The sequence below is a fragment of the Aquarana catesbeiana genome, unplaced genomic scaffold (assembly GCF_042186555.1).
Source record: "Aquarana catesbeiana isolate 2022-GZ unplaced genomic scaffold, ASM4218655v1 unanchor86, whole genome shotgun sequence".
NCBI lineage: Eukaryota > Metazoa > Chordata > Amphibia > Anura > Ranidae > Aquarana > Aquarana catesbeiana.
The window spans coordinates 702,846-716,625 of NW_027362746.1; the positions used below are offsets into that span (position 1 = coordinate 702,846).

At 51.1% G+C, this 13,780-nt stretch overlaps 22 non-coding genes across 22 annotated transcripts; 12 read left to right on the forward strand and 10 right to left on the reverse strand.

The window, feature by feature from the left end:
• Window positions 1–1,110: 1,110 nt before the first annotated feature.
• Window positions 1,111–1,184, reverse strand: TRNAN-GUU (transfer RNA asparagine (anticodon GUU)). Its single transcript has one exon. It is a non-coding gene; the product is annotated as a tRNA-Asn (tRNA).
• Window positions 1,185–1,331: 147 nt separating this feature from the next.
• TRNAY-GUA (transfer RNA tyrosine (anticodon GUA)) lies at window positions 1,332–1,417 on the reverse strand. The gene is given in 2 exon segments: window positions 1,332–1,367; window positions 1,381–1,417. It is a non-coding gene; the product is annotated as a tRNA-Tyr (tRNA).
• Window positions 1,418–1,788: 371 nt separating this feature from the next.
• Window positions 1,789–1,861, forward strand: TRNAK-CUU (transfer RNA lysine (anticodon CUU)). Its single transcript has one exon. It is a non-coding gene; the product is annotated as a tRNA-Lys (tRNA).
• Window positions 1,862–2,102: 241 nt separating this feature from the next.
• TRNAG-UCC (transfer RNA glycine (anticodon UCC)) lies at window positions 2,103–2,174 on the forward strand. The gene has a single exon. It is a non-coding gene; the product is annotated as a tRNA-Gly (tRNA).
• Window positions 2,175–3,351: 1,177 nt separating this feature from the next.
• TRNAN-GUU (transfer RNA asparagine (anticodon GUU)) lies at window positions 3,352–3,425 on the reverse strand. Its single transcript has one exon. It is a non-coding gene; the product is annotated as a tRNA-Asn (tRNA).
• Window positions 3,426–3,572: 147 nt separating this feature from the next.
• Window positions 3,573–3,658, reverse strand: TRNAY-GUA (transfer RNA tyrosine (anticodon GUA)). Its single transcript is given in 2 exon segments — window positions 3,573–3,608; window positions 3,622–3,658. It is a non-coding gene; the product is annotated as a tRNA-Tyr (tRNA).
• A 371-nt stretch (window positions 3,659–4,029) lies between these two features.
• Window positions 4,030–4,102, forward strand: TRNAK-CUU (transfer RNA lysine (anticodon CUU)). The gene has a single exon. It is a non-coding gene; the product is annotated as a tRNA-Lys (tRNA).
• A 241-nt stretch (window positions 4,103–4,343) lies between these two features.
• Window positions 4,344–4,415, forward strand: TRNAG-UCC (transfer RNA glycine (anticodon UCC)). The gene has a single exon. It is a non-coding gene; the product is annotated as a tRNA-Gly (tRNA).
• A 1,398-nt stretch (window positions 4,416–5,813) lies between these two features.
• On the reverse strand, window positions 5,814–5,899 carry TRNAY-GUA (transfer RNA tyrosine (anticodon GUA)). Its single transcript is given in 2 exon segments — window positions 5,814–5,849; window positions 5,863–5,899. It is a non-coding gene; the product is annotated as a tRNA-Tyr (tRNA).
• Window positions 5,900–6,270: 371 nt separating this feature from the next.
• Window positions 6,271–6,343, forward strand: TRNAK-CUU (transfer RNA lysine (anticodon CUU)). Its single transcript has one exon. It is a non-coding gene; the product is annotated as a tRNA-Lys (tRNA).
• A 241-nt stretch (window positions 6,344–6,584) lies between these two features.
• TRNAG-UCC (transfer RNA glycine (anticodon UCC)) lies at window positions 6,585–6,656 on the forward strand. Its single transcript has one exon. It is a non-coding gene; the product is annotated as a tRNA-Gly (tRNA).
• A 1,398-nt stretch (window positions 6,657–8,054) lies between these two features.
• On the reverse strand, window positions 8,055–8,140 carry TRNAY-GUA (transfer RNA tyrosine (anticodon GUA)). Its single transcript is given in 2 exon segments — window positions 8,055–8,090; window positions 8,104–8,140. It is a non-coding gene; the product is annotated as a tRNA-Tyr (tRNA).
• A 371-nt stretch (window positions 8,141–8,511) lies between these two features.
• Window positions 8,512–8,584, forward strand: TRNAK-CUU (transfer RNA lysine (anticodon CUU)). Its single transcript has one exon. It is a non-coding gene; the product is annotated as a tRNA-Lys (tRNA).
• A 241-nt stretch (window positions 8,585–8,825) lies between these two features.
• TRNAG-UCC (transfer RNA glycine (anticodon UCC)) lies at window positions 8,826–8,897 on the forward strand. Its single transcript has one exon. It is a non-coding gene; the product is annotated as a tRNA-Gly (tRNA).
• Window positions 8,898–10,074: 1,177 nt separating this feature from the next.
• Window positions 10,075–10,148, reverse strand: TRNAN-GUU (transfer RNA asparagine (anticodon GUU)). The gene has a single exon. It is a non-coding gene; the product is annotated as a tRNA-Asn (tRNA).
• Window positions 10,149–10,295: 147 nt separating this feature from the next.
• On the reverse strand, window positions 10,296–10,381 carry TRNAY-GUA (transfer RNA tyrosine (anticodon GUA)). Its single transcript is given in 2 exon segments — window positions 10,296–10,331; window positions 10,345–10,381. It is a non-coding gene; the product is annotated as a tRNA-Tyr (tRNA).
• A 371-nt stretch (window positions 10,382–10,752) lies between these two features.
• Window positions 10,753–10,825, forward strand: TRNAK-CUU (transfer RNA lysine (anticodon CUU)). Its single transcript has one exon. It is a non-coding gene; the product is annotated as a tRNA-Lys (tRNA).
• A 241-nt stretch (window positions 10,826–11,066) lies between these two features.
• Window positions 11,067–11,138, forward strand: TRNAG-UCC (transfer RNA glycine (anticodon UCC)). The gene has a single exon. It is a non-coding gene; the product is annotated as a tRNA-Gly (tRNA).
• Window positions 11,139–12,315: 1,177 nt separating this feature from the next.
• TRNAN-GUU (transfer RNA asparagine (anticodon GUU)) lies at window positions 12,316–12,389 on the reverse strand. The gene has a single exon. It is a non-coding gene; the product is annotated as a tRNA-Asn (tRNA).
• A 147-nt stretch (window positions 12,390–12,536) lies between these two features.
• TRNAY-GUA (transfer RNA tyrosine (anticodon GUA)) lies at window positions 12,537–12,622 on the reverse strand. The gene is given in 2 exon segments: window positions 12,537–12,572; window positions 12,586–12,622. It is a non-coding gene; the product is annotated as a tRNA-Tyr (tRNA).
• Window positions 12,623–12,993: 371 nt separating this feature from the next.
• On the forward strand, window positions 12,994–13,066 carry TRNAK-CUU (transfer RNA lysine (anticodon CUU)). The gene has a single exon. It is a non-coding gene; the product is annotated as a tRNA-Lys (tRNA).
• A 241-nt stretch (window positions 13,067–13,307) lies between these two features.
• On the forward strand, window positions 13,308–13,379 carry TRNAG-UCC (transfer RNA glycine (anticodon UCC)). Its single transcript has one exon. It is a non-coding gene; the product is annotated as a tRNA-Gly (tRNA).
• The last annotated feature ends 401 nt before the right edge of the window (window positions 13,380–13,780 follow it).

Below are 13,780 nucleotides of genomic sequence, written 5' to 3' on the forward strand. Positions count from 1 at the left end.
AAAGCTCCTAAGATATCCTGGCTTAGCGACAACTGTGGAGACTTTCTTCGGCATTCGAAAAGTCTCTGGCCTTATGCTTTAACTCGCTCAGGAGGTCCAGCATTATCCAGGGCCAAGGTTCAGCCATTTTGACTACTGATTCCCAAAGAGAATCAACTCTGTCACACACAACATTGCTAAGTATCTGGCAACAACGCTAACACCCTTAGCTGGCATCATATTGCACCATTTGCTATTCGGTGACGAAGGCATCGAATAGCAAATGACCCGCTTTGGACTGTGTCTTGCAAGGCAAGGAAAGGGGTGCATTTGGGCAAGGAGGCCTACAGGAAACCTACCCACACACACCGCTATCTGCTTTTTGGCTCACACCACACACTGGAACCCAAGCTGGGGCTTCTTAGGACTCTGCAATATCGGGCTGACGCGGTAACAACAAAAAGAGTCTACAGACCCTCTCAGGTGTGCTTTGAAAGCTTGTGGCTAGCCAGACTGGGTCTTGGCTAAACATCCACAAGGTCACGAAAACAAACTGGGGAGAAGCAGAACATTTGGAGAAATATAGTCACCCCCGTAAGCCACTGGAGTGTCAGAAAAACTCCGGAGGATCTTTAACAACAATTGCATCGCTGTGTACTTCAAGTCCAGCAATACACTGGGACGGAAGCTTGTACATCGGCACTATCTGCACTGCCCATTTTGAACATCGCTCTAGCTAGCCAAGCGATTTGACAACAATTGTCACCTTTAGCCACGCCGATCTAGGCACCAATAGCTATGCAGGCTTCCTGCCACCAACAATGGGATCATCTAACTTGAACAGGGCGGTTCTACAATTTTCACACCTCCCCCTGTTCTTGGACAATCAACATCGACACATTCACATGGTGATTGTCTTAAGGTGTGACTAGAAGTGCTGCAGTTATCTTCCTGAGCCAAAGAAGTGGCTCGATCAACTATGTAAACCTCTTCAACAAACGGCTAGTACATTTGCAAGGGTCTCCAGTGAACGCTTGTTTGTCTGCTCAGTTGCCGGTCACCTGAAGAGAGCCAAAGGACACGCTTTGTTTTAGCCTTCGGGCCCCACTGAGGTAATGGAGAAAACATGAGCGTCCCTGGGTGGGCTCGAACCACCAACCTTTCGGTTAACAGCCGAACGCGCTAACCGATTGCGCCACAGAGACTGCACGCCGAGGGCCGGCGCACCGGCCGAGGGAGACATGAATAATAAAAACAAAGTTCCTTAAAAGGCTTCCCAATTGCACATTTCTAGAGTGCCTTCTAGAGTGCCTTCTAGTTAAAGGGGGAGAGAGGCAGGGTAAAAGAGGGCATCCTTCGAGCCGGAATCGAACCAGCGACCTAAGGATTACTACGTTGACGCTACAGTCCTCCGCTCTACCAGCTGAGCTATCGAAGGGCCCGCCGGTGGGTCGTAGCCCATGACTCCTTGCATTCAAAGCCAGCGCTTTGCCCTTTGCGTTAGTCCTTCTGCCTTGAGGGATTGGTCTATGCCGCCTCTGCCTGAAAGGTCAAATGCCTTGGCAGCTGTGATGTGGGAAAGCTCGGCTTCACGTTTTGCACAGCGAGAAAACACAATCGAAGCACCTACCGCGTTTTGTTGGGAGCCCAAAAACCACAGCAGCAACGGTGATGTACCTCCCTGACAGCAAGTAAGCGCAGGAGTGTTTGGAAGCGCATTGCGTCTATCAAAACAAATTGGGCCGAAAGTTAGCAAAAAGTGTTTGGCGTCAGTTGGTAGCAAGAGGCCACACGGGAGGCAGCGTCTTAGCCCGGCTAGCTCAGTCGGTAGAGCATGAGACTCTTAATCTCAGGGTCGTGGGTTCGAGCCCCACGTTGGGCGTATGGCATCGCAACGTTTTGGCCCAGTCAGTGGCATTCATGCGCACTGCACGGCCCCACCTTTACCATATCGACTGGCTTCTCTTCCATTCCCTCTACAAACGGGGAAATGTTTCGAGCTTATCTTTCTAGTGGTCAATTCGTATGGCAGCAAGTTGACCTTGCGCTGGGGCGTGGTTCTTATCAGCGCCACGTGTGACACGAATTGGATAGAGATAGTGGCACAGGCCCCGGACAGCCTTGCGTTGGTGGTATAGTGGTGAGCATAGCTGCCTTCCAAGCAGTTGACCCGGGTTCGATTCCCGGCCAACGCACTCCTATCCCTTTTTGGCCTTGCAAAGCGGCCCTAAGCAAAGACCCAAGTCATCCAGGTCCTTGAAGAAAGCTCCTAAGATATCCTGGCTTAGCGACAACTGTGGAGACTTTCTTCGGCATTCGAAAAGTCTCTGGCCTTATGCTTTAACTCGCTCAGGAGGTCCAGCATTATCCAGGGCCAAGGTTCAGCCATTTTGACTACTGATTCCCAAAGAGAATCAACTCTGTCACACACAACATTGCTAAGTATCTGGCAACAACGCTAACACCCTTAGCTGGCATCATATTGCACCATTTGCTATTCGGTGACGAAGGCATCGAATAGCAAATGACCCGCTTTGGACTGTGTCTTGCAAGGCAAGGAAAGGGGTGCATTTGGGCAAGGAGGCCTACAGGAAACCTACCCACACACACCGCTATCTGCTTTTTGGCTCACACCACCCACTGGAACCCAAGCTGGGGCTTCTTAGGACTCTGCAATATCGGGCTGACGCGGTAACAACAAAAAGAGTCTACAGACCCTCTCAGGTGTGCTTTGAAAGCTTGTGGCTAGCCAGACTGGGTCTTGGCTAAACATCCACAAGGTCACGAAAACAAACTGGGGAGAAGCAGAACATTTGGAGAAATATAGTCACCCCCGTAAGCCACTGGAGTGTCAGAAAAACTCCGGAGGATCTTTAACAACAATTGCATCGCTGTGTACTTCAAGTCCAGCAATACACTGGGACGGAAGCTTGTACATCGGCACTATCTGCACTGCCCATTTTGAACATCGCTCTAGCTAGCCAAGCGATTTGACAACAATTGTCACCTTTAGCCACGCCGATCTAGGCACCAATAGCTATGCAGGCTTCCTGCCACCAACAATGGGATCATCTAACTTGAACAGGGCGGTTCTACAATTTTCACACCTCCCCCTGTTCTTGGACAATCAACATCGACACATTCACATGGTGATTGTCTTAAGGTGTGACTAGAAGTGCTGCAGTTATCTTCCTGAGCCAAAGAAGTGGCTCGATCAACTATGTAAACCTCTTCAACAAACGGCTAGTACATTTGCAAGGGTCTCCAGTGAACGCTTGTTTGTCTGCTCAGTTGCCGGTCACCTGAAGAGAGCCAAAGGACACGCTTTGTTTTAGCCTTCGGGCCCCACTGAGGTAATGGAGAAAACATGAGCGTCCCTGGGTGGGCTCGAACCACCAACCTTTCGGTTAACAGCCGAACGCGCTAACCGATTGCGCCACAGAGACTGCACGCCGAGGGCCGGCGCACCGGCCGAGGGAGACATGAATAATAAAAACAAAGTTCCTTAAAAGGCTTCCCAATTGCACATTTCTAGAGTGCCTTCTAGAGTGCCTTCTAGTTAAAGGGGGAGAGAGGCAGGGTAAAAGAGGGCATCCTTCGAGCCGGAATCGAACCAGCGACCTAAGGATTACTACGTTGACGCTACAGTCCTCCGCTCTACCAGCTGAGCTATCGAAGGGGCCGCCGGTGGGTCGTAGCCCGTGACTCCTTGCATTCAAAGCCAGCGCTTTGCCCTTTGCGTTAGTCCTTCTGCCTTGAGGGATTGGTCTATGCCGCCTCTGCCTGAAAGGTCAAATGCCTTGGCAGCTGTGATGTGGGAAAGCTCGGCTTCACGTTTTGCACAGCGAGAAAACACAATCGAAGCACCTACCGCGTTTTGTTGGGAGCCCAAAAACCACAGCAGCAACGGTGATGTACCTCCCTGACAGCAAGTAAGCGCAGGAGTGTTTGGAAGCGCATTGCGTCTATCAAAACAAATTGGGCCGAAAGTTAGCAAAAAGTGTTTGGCGTCAGTTGGTAGCAAGAGGCCACACGGGAGGCAGCGTCTTAGCCCGGCTAGCTCAGTCGGTAGAGCATGAGACTCTTAATCTCAGGGTCGTGGGTTCGAGCCCCACGTTGGGCGTATGGCATCGCAACGTTTTGGCCCAGTCAGTGGCATTCATGCGCACTGCACGGCCCCACCTTTACCATATCGACTGGCTTCTCTTCCATTCCCTCTACAAACGGGGAAATGTTTCGAGCTTATCTTTCTAGTGGTCAATTCGTATGGCAGCAAGTTGACCTTGCGCTGGGGCGTGGTTCTTATCAGCGCCACGTGTGACACGAATTGGATAGAGATAGTGGCACAGGCCCCGGACAGCCTTGCGTTGGTGGTATAGTGGTGAGCATAGCTGCCTTCCAAGCAGTTGACCCGGGTTCGATTCCCGGCCAACGCACTCCTATCCCTTTTTGGCCTTGCAAAGCGGCCCTAAGCAAAGACCCAAGTCATCCAGGTCCTTGAAGAAAGCTCCTAAGATATCCTGGCTTAGCGACAACTGTGGAGACTTTCTTCGGCATTCGAAAAGTCTCTGGCCTTATGCTTTAACTCGCTCAGGAGGTCCAGCATTATCCAGGGCCAAGGTTCAGCCATTTTGACTACTGATTCCCAAAGAGAATCAACTCTGTCACACACAACATTGCTAAGTATCTGGCAACAACGCTAACACCCTTAGCTGGCATCATATTGCACCATTTGCTATTCGGTGACGAAGGCATCGAATAGCAAATGACCCGCTTTGGACTGTGTCTTGCAAGGCAAGGAAAGGGGTGCATTTGGGCAAGGAGGCCTACAGGAAACCTACCCACACACACCGCTATCTGCTTTTTGGCTCACACCACCCACTGGAACCCAAGCTGGGGCTTCTTAGGACTCTGCAATATCGGGCTGACGCGGTAACAACAAAAAGAGTCTACAGACCCTCTCAGGTGTGCTTTGAAAGCTTGTGGCTAGCCAGACTGGGTCTTGGCTAAACATCCACAAGGTCACGAAAACAAACTGGGGAGAAGCAGAACATTTGGAGAAATATAGTCACCCCCGTAAGCCACTGGAGTGTCAGAAAAACTCCGGAGGATCTTTAACAACAATTGCATCGCTGTGTACTTCAAGTCCAGCAATACACTGGGACGGAAGCTTGTACATCGGCACTATCTGCACTGCCCATTTTGAACATCGCTCTAGCTAGCCAAGCGATTTGACAACAATTGTCACCTTTAGCCACGCCGATCTAGGCACCAATAGCTATGCAGGCTTCCTGCCACCAACAATGGGATCATCTAACTTGAACAGGGCGGTTCTACAATTTTCACACCTCCCCCTGTTCTTGGACAATCAACATCGACACATTCACATGGTGATTGTCTTAAGGTGTGACTAGAAGTGCTGCAGTTATCTTCCTGAGCCAAAGAAGTGGCTCGATCAACTATGTAAACCTCTTCAACAAACGGCTAGTACATTTGCAAGGGTCTCCAGTGAACGCTTGTTTGTCTGCTCAGTTGCCGGTCACCTGAAGAGAGCCAAAGGACACGCTTTGTTTTAGCCTTCGGGCCCCACTGAGGTAATGGAGAAAACATGAGCATCCCTGGGTGGGCTCGAACCACCAACCTTTCGGTTAACAGCCGAACGCGCTAACCGATTGCGCCACAGAGACTGCACGCCGAGGGCCGGCGCACCGGCCGAGGGAGACATGAATAATAAAAACAAAGTTCCTTAAAAGGCTTCCCAATTGCACATTTCTAGAGTGCCTTCTAGAGTGCCTTCTAGTTAAAGGGGGAGAGAGGCAGGGTAAAAGAGGGCATCCTTCGAGCCGGAATCGAACCAGCGACCTAAGGATTACTACGTTGACGCTACAGTCCTCCGCTCTACCAGCTGAGCTATCGAAGGGCCCGCCGGTGGGTCGTAGCCCGTGACTCCTTGCATTCAAAGCCAGCGCTTTGCCCTTTGCGTTAGTCCTTCTGCCTTGAGGGATTGGTCTATGCCGCCTCTGCCTGAAAGGTCAAATGCCTTGGCAGCTGTGATGTGGGAAAGCTCGGCTTCACGTTTTGCACAGCGAGAAAACACAATCGAAGCACCTACCGCGTTTTGTTGGGAGCCCAAAAACCACAGCAGCAACGGTGATGTACCTCCCTGACAGCAAGTAAGCGCAGGAGTGTTTGGAAGCGCATTGCGTCTATCAAAACAAATTGGGCCGAAAGTTAGCAAAAAGTGTTTGGCGTCAGTTGGTAGCAAAAGGCCACACGGGAGGCAGCGTCTTAGCCCGGCTAGCTCAGTCGGTAGAGCATGAGACTCTTAATCTCAGGGTCGTGGGTTCGAGCCCCACGTTGGGCGTATGGCATCGCAACGTTTTGGCCCAGTCAGTGGCATTCATGCGCACTGCACGGCCCCACCTTTACCATATCGACTGGCTTCTCTTCCATTCCCTCTACAAACGGGGAAATGTTTCGAGCTTATCTTTCTAGTGGTCAATTCGTATGGCAGCAAGTTGACCTTGCGCTGGGGCGTGGTTCTTATCAGCGCCACGTGTGACACGAATTGGATAGAGATAGTGGCACAGGCCCCGGACAGCCTTGCGTTGGTGGTATAGTGGTGAGCATAGCTGCCTTCCAAGCAGTTGACCCGGGTTCGATTCCCGGCCAACGCACTCCTATCCCTTTTTGGCCTTGCAAAGCGGCCCTAAGCAAAGACCCAAGTCATCCAGGTCCTTGAAGAAAGCTCCTAAGATATCCTGGCTTAGCGACAACTGTGGAGACTTTCTTCGGCATTCGAAAAGTCTCTGGCCTTATGCTTTAACTCGCTCAGGAGGTCCAGCATTATCCAGGGCCAAGGTTCAGCCATTTTGACTACTGATTCCCAAAGAGAATCAACTCTGTCACACACAACATTGCTAAGTATCTGGCAACAACGCTAACACCCTTAGCTGGCATCATATTGCACCATTTGCTATTCGGTGACGAAGGCATCGAATAGCAAATGACCCGCTTTGGACTGTGTCTTGCAAGGCAAGGAAAGGGGTGCATTTGGGCAAGGAGGCCTACAGGAAACCTACCCACACACACCGCTATCTGCTTTTTGGCTCACACCACCCACTGGAACCCAAGCTGGGGCTTCTTAGGACTCTGCAATATCGGGCTGACGCGGTAACAACAAAAAGAGTCTACAGACCCTCTCAGGTGTGCTTTGAAAGCTTGTGGCTAGCCAGACTGGGTCTTGGCTAAACATCCACAAGGTCACGAAAACAAACTGGGGAGAAGCAGAACATTTGGAGAAATATAGTCACCCCCGTAAGCCACTGGAGTGTCAGAAAAACTCCGGAGGATCTTTAACAACAATTGCATCGCTGTGTACTTCAAGTCCAGCAATACACTGGGACAGAAGCTTGTACATCGGCACTATCTGCACTGCCCATTTTGAACATCGCTCTAGTTAGCCAAGCGATTTGACAACAATTGTCACCTTTAGCCACGCCGATCTAGGCACCAATAGCTATGCAGGCTTCCTGCCACCAACAATGGGATCATCTAACTTGAACAGGGCGGTTCTACAATTTTCACACCTCCCCCTGTTCTTGGACAATCAACATCGACACATTCACATGGTGATTGTCTTAAGGTGTGACTAGAAGTGCTGCAGTTATCTTCCTGAGCCAAAGAAGTGGCTCGATCAACTATGTAAACCTCTTCAACAAACGGCTAGTACATTTGCAAGGGTCTCCAGTGAACGCTTGTTTGTCTGCTCAGTTGCCGGTCACCTGAAGAGAGCCAAAGGACACGCTTTGTTTTAGCCTTCGGGCCCCACTGAGGTAATGGAGAAAACATGAGCGTCCCTGGGTGGGCTCGAACCACCAACCTTTTGGTTAACAGCCGAACGCGCTAACCGATTGCGCCACAGAGACTGCACGCCGAGGGCCGGCGCACCGGCCGAGGGAGACATGAATAATAAAAACAAAGTTCCTTAAAAGGCTTCCCAATTGCACATTTCTAGAGTGCCTTCTAGAGTGCCTTCTAGTTAAAGGGGGAGAGAGGCAGGGTAAAAGAGGGCATCCTTCGAGCCGGAATCGAACCAGCGACCTAAGGATTACTACGTTGACGCTACAGTCCTCCGCTCTACCAGCTGAGCTATCGAAGGGCCCGCCGGTGGGTCGTAGCCCGTGACTCCTTGCATTCAAAGCCAGCGCTTTGCCCTTTGCGTTAGTCCTTCTGCCTTGAGGGATTGGTCTATGCCGCCTCTGCCTGAAAGGTCAAATGCCTTGGCAGCTGTGATGTGGGAAAGCTCGGCTTCACGTTTTGCACAGCGAGAAAACACAATCGAAGCACCTACCGCGTTTTGTTGGGAGCCCAAAAACCACAGCAGCAACGGTGATGTACCTCCCTGACAGCAAGTAAGCGCAGGAGTGTTTGGAAGCGCATTGCGTCTATCAAAACAAATTGGGCCGAAAGTTAGCAAAAAGTGTTTGGCGTCAGTTGGTAGCAAGAGGCCACACGGGAGGCAGCGTCTTAGCCCGGCTAGCTCAGTCGGTAGAGCATGAGACTCTTAATCTCAGGGTCGTGGGTTCGAGCCCCACGTTGGGCGTATGGCATCGCAACGTTTTGGCCCAGTCAGTGGCATTCATGCGCACTGCACGGCCCCACCTTTACCATATCGACTGGCTTCTCTTCCATTCCCTCTACAAACGGGGAAATGTTTCGAGCTTATCTTTCTAGTGGTCAATTCGTATGGCAGCAAGTTGACCTTGCGCTGGGGCGTGGTTCTTATCAGCGCCACGTGTGACACGAATTGGATAGAGATAGTGGCACAGGCCCCGGACAGCCTTGCGTTGGTGGTATAGTGGTGAGCATAGCTGCCTTCCAAGCAGTTGACCCGGGTTCGATTCCCGGCCAACGCACTCCTATCCCTTTTTGGCCTTGCAAAGCGGCCCTAAGCAAAGACCCAAGTCATCCAGGTCCTTGAAGAAAGCTCCTAAGATATCCTGGCTTAGCGACAACTGTGGAGACTTTCTTCGGCATTCGAAAAGTCTCTGGCCTTATGCTTTAACTCGCTCAGGAGGTCCAGCATTATCCAGGGCCAAGGTTCAGCCATTTTGACTACTGATTCCCAAAGAGAATCAACTCTGTCACACACAACATTGCTAAGTATCTGGCAACAATGCTAACACCCTTAGCTGGCATCATATTGCACCATTTGCTATTCGGTGACGAAGGCATCGAATAGCAAATGACCCGCTTTGGACTGTGTCTTGCAAGGCAAGGAAAGGGGTGCATTTGGGCAAGGAGGCCTACAGGAAACCTACCCACACACACCGCTATCTGCTTTTTGGCTCACACCACCCACTGGAACCCAAGCTGGGGCTTCTTAGGACTCTGCAATATCGGGCTGACGCGGTAACAACAAAAAGAGTCTACAGACCCTCTCAGGTGTGCTTTGAAAGCTTGTGGCTAGCCAGACTGGGTCTTGGCTAAACATCCACAAGGTCACGAAAACAAACTGGGGAGAAGCAGAACATTTGGAGAAATATAGTCACCCCCGTAAGCCACTGGAGTGTCAGAAAAACTCCGGAGGATCTTTAACAACAATTGCATCGCTGTGTACTTCAAGTCCAGCAATACACTGGGACGGAAGCTTGTACATCGGCACTATCTGCACTGCCCATTTTGAACATCGCTCTAGTTAGCCAAGCGATTTGACAACAATTGTCACCTTTAGCCACGCCGATCTAGGCACCAATAGCTATGCAGGCTTCCTGCCACCAACAATGGGATCATCTAACTTGAACAGGGCGGTTCTACAATTTTCACACCTCCCCCTGTTCTTGGACAATCAACATCGACACATTCACATGGTGATTGTCTTAAGGTGTGACTAGAAGTGCTGCAGTTATCTTCCTGAGCCAAAGAAGTGGCTCGATCAACTATGTAAACCTCTTCAACAAACGGCTAGTACATTTGCAAGGGTCTCCAGTGAACGCTTGTTTGTCTGCTCAGTTGCCGGTCACCTGAAGAGAGCCAAAGGACACGCTTTGTTTTAGCCTTCGGGCCCCACTGAGGTAATGGAGAAAACATGAGCGTCCCTGGGTGGGCTCGAACCACCAACCTTTCGGTTAACAGCCGAACGCGCTAACCGATTGCGCCACAGAGACTGCACGCCGAGGGCCGGCGCACCGGCCGAGGGAGACATGAATAATAAAAACAAAGTTCCTTAAAAGGCTTCCCAATTGCACATTTCTAGAGTGCCTTCTAGAGTGCCTTCTAGTTAAAGGGGGAGAGAGGCAGGGTAAAAGAGGGCATCCTTCGAGCCGGAATCGAACCAGCGACCTAAGGATTACTACGTTGACGCTACAGTCCTCCGCTCTACCAGCTGAGCTATCGAAGGGCCCGCCGGTGGGTCGTAGCCCGTGACTCCTTGCATTCAAAGCCAGCGCTTTGCCCTTTGCGTTAGTCCTTCTGCCTTGAGGGATTGGTCTATGCCGCCTCTGCCTGAAAGGTCAAATGCCTTGGCAGCTGTGATGTGGGAAAGCTCGGCTTCACGTTTTGCACAGCGAGAAAACACAATCGAAGCACCTACCGCGTTTTGTTGGGAGCCCAAAAACCACAGCAGCAACGGTGATGTACCTCCCTGACAGCAAGTAAGCGCAGGAGTGTTTGGAAGTGCATTGCGTCTATCAAAACAAATTGGGCCGAAAGTTAGCAAAAAGTGTTTGGCGTCAGTTGGTAGCAAGAGGCCACACGGGAGGCAGCGTCTTAGCCCGGCTAGCTCAGTCGGTAGAGCATGAGACTCTTAATCTCAGGGTCGTGGGTTCGAGCCCCACGTTGGGCGTATGGCATCGCAACGTTTTGGCCCAGTCAGTGGCATTCATGCGCACTGCACGGCCCCACCTTTACCATATCGACTGGCTTCTCTTCCATTCCCTCTACAAACGGGGAAATGTTTCGAGCTTATCTTTCTAGTGGTCAATTCGTATGGCAGCAAGTTGACCTTGCGCTGGGGCGTGGTTCTTATCAGCGCCACGTGTGACACGAATTGGATAGAGATAGTGGCACAGGCCCCGGACAGCCTTGCGTTGGTGGTATAGTGGTGAGCATAGCTGCCTTCCAAGCAGTTGACCCGGGTTCGATTCCCGGCCAACGCACTCCTATCCCTTTTTGGCCTTGCAAAGCGGCCCTAAGCAAAGACCCAAGTCATCCAGGTCCTTGAAGAAAGCTCCTAAGATATCCTGGCTTAGCGACAACTGTGGAGACTTTCTTCGGCATTCGAAAAGTCTCTGGCCTTATGCTTTAACTCGCTCAGGAGGTCCAGCATTATCCAGGGCCAAGGTTCAGCCATTTTGACTACTGATTCCCAAAGAGAATCAACTCTGTCACACACAACATTGCTAAGTATCTGGCAACAACGCTAACACCCTTAGCTGGCATCATATTGCACCATTTGCTATTCGGTGACGAAGGCATCGAATAGCAAATGACCCGCTTTGGACTGTGTCTTGCAAGGCAAGGAAAGGGGTGCATTTGGGCAAGGAGGCCTACAGGAAACCTACCCACACACACCGCTATCTGCTTTTTGGCTCACACCACCCACTGGAACCCAAGCTGGGGCTTCTTAGGACTCTGCAATATCGGGCTGACGCGGTAACAACAAAAAGAGTCTACAGACCCTCTCAGGTGTGCTTTGAAAGCTTGTGGCTAGCCAGACTGGGTCTTGGCTAAACATCCACAAGGTCACGAAAACAAACTGGGGAGAAGCAGAACATTTGGAGAAATATAGTCACCCCCGTAAGCCACTGGAGTGTCAGAAAAACTCCGGAGGATCTTTAACAACAATTGCATCGCTGTGTACTTCAAGTCCAGCAATACACTGGGACGGAAGCTTGTACATCGGCACTATCTGCACTGCCCATTTTGAACATCGCTCTAGCTAGCCAAGCGATTTGACAACAATTGTCACCTTTAGCCACGCCGATCTAGGCACCAATAGCTATGCAGGCTTCCTGCCACCAACAATGGGATCATCTAACTTGAACAGGGCGGTTCTACAATTTTCACACCTCCCCCTGTTCTTGGACAATCAACATCGACACATTCACATGGTGATTGTCTTAAGGTGTGACTAGAAGTGCTGCAGTTATCTTCCTGAGCCAAAGAAGTGGCTCGATCAACTATGTAAACCTCTTCAACAAACGGCTAGTACATTTGCAAGGGTCTCCAGTGAACGCTTGTTTGTCTGCTCAGTTGCCGGTCACCTGAAGAGAGCCAAAGGACACGCTTTGTTTTAGCCTTCGGGCCCCACTGAGGTAATGGAGAAAACATGAGCGTCCCTGGGTGGGCTCGAACCACCAACCTTTCGGTTAACAGCCGAACGCGCTAACCGATTGCGCCACAGAGACTGCACGCCGAGGGCCGGCGCACCGGCCGAGGGAGACATGAATAATAAAAACAAAGTTCCTTAAAAGGCTTCCCAATTGCACATTTCTAGAGTGCCTTCTAGAGTGCCTTCTAGTTAAAGGGGGAGAGAGGCAGGGTAAAAGAGGGCATCCTTCGAGCCGGAATCGAACCAGCGACCTAAGGATTACTACGTTGACGCTACAGTCCTCCGCTCTACCAGCTGAGCTATCGAAGGGGCCGCCGGTGGGTCGTAGCCCGTGACTCCTTGCATTCAAAGCCAGCGCTTTGCCCTTTGCGTTAGTCCTTCTGCCTTGAGGGATTGGTCTATGCCGCCTCTGCCTGAAAGGTCAAATGCCTTGGCAGCTGTGATGTGGGAAAGCTCGGCTTCACGTTTTGCACAGCGAGAAAACACAATCGAAGCACCTACCGCGTTTTGTTGGGAGCCCAAAAACCACAGCAGCAACGGTGATGTACCTCCCTGACAGCAAGTAAGCGCAGGAGTGTTTGGAAGCGCATTGCGTCTATCAAAACAAATTGGGCCGAAAGTTAGCAAAAAGTGTTTGGCGTCAGTTGGTAGCAAAAGGCCACACGGGAGGCAGCGTCTTAGCCCGGCTAGCTCAGTCGGTAGAGCATGAGACTCTTAATCTCAGGGTCGTGGGTTCGAGCCCCACGTTGGGCGTATGGCATCGCAACGTTTTGGCCCAGTCAGTGGCATTCATGCGCACTGCACGGCCCCACCTTTACCATATCGACTGGCTTCTCTTCCATTCCCTCTACAAACGGGGAAATGTTTCGAGCTTATCTTTCTAGTGGTCAATTCGTATGGCAGCAAGTTGACCTTGCGCTGGGGCGTGGTTCTTATCAGCGCCACGTGTGACACGAATTGGATAGAGATAGTGGCACAGGCCCCAGACAGCCTTGCGTTGGTGGTATAGTGGTGAGCATAGCTGCCTTCCAAGCAGTTGACCCGGGTTCGATTCCCGGCCAACGCACTCCTATCCCTTTTTGGCCTTGCAAAGCGGCCCTAAGCAAAGACCCAAGTCATCCAGGTCCTTGAAGAAAGCTCCTAAGATATCCTGGCTTAGCGACAACTGTGGAGACTTTCTTCGGCATTCGAAAAGTCTCTGGCCTTATGCTTTAACTCGCTCAGGAGGTCCAGCATTATCCAGGGCCAAGGTTCAGCCATTTTGACTACTGATTCCCAAAGAGAATCAACTCTGTCACACACAACATTGCTAAGTATCTGGCAACAACGCTAACACCCTTAGCTGGCATCATATTGCACCATTTGCTATTCGGTGACGAAGGCATCGAATAGCAAATGACCCGCTTTGGACTGTGTCTTGCAAGGCAAGGAAAGGGGTGCATTTGGGCAAGGAGGCCTACAGGAAAC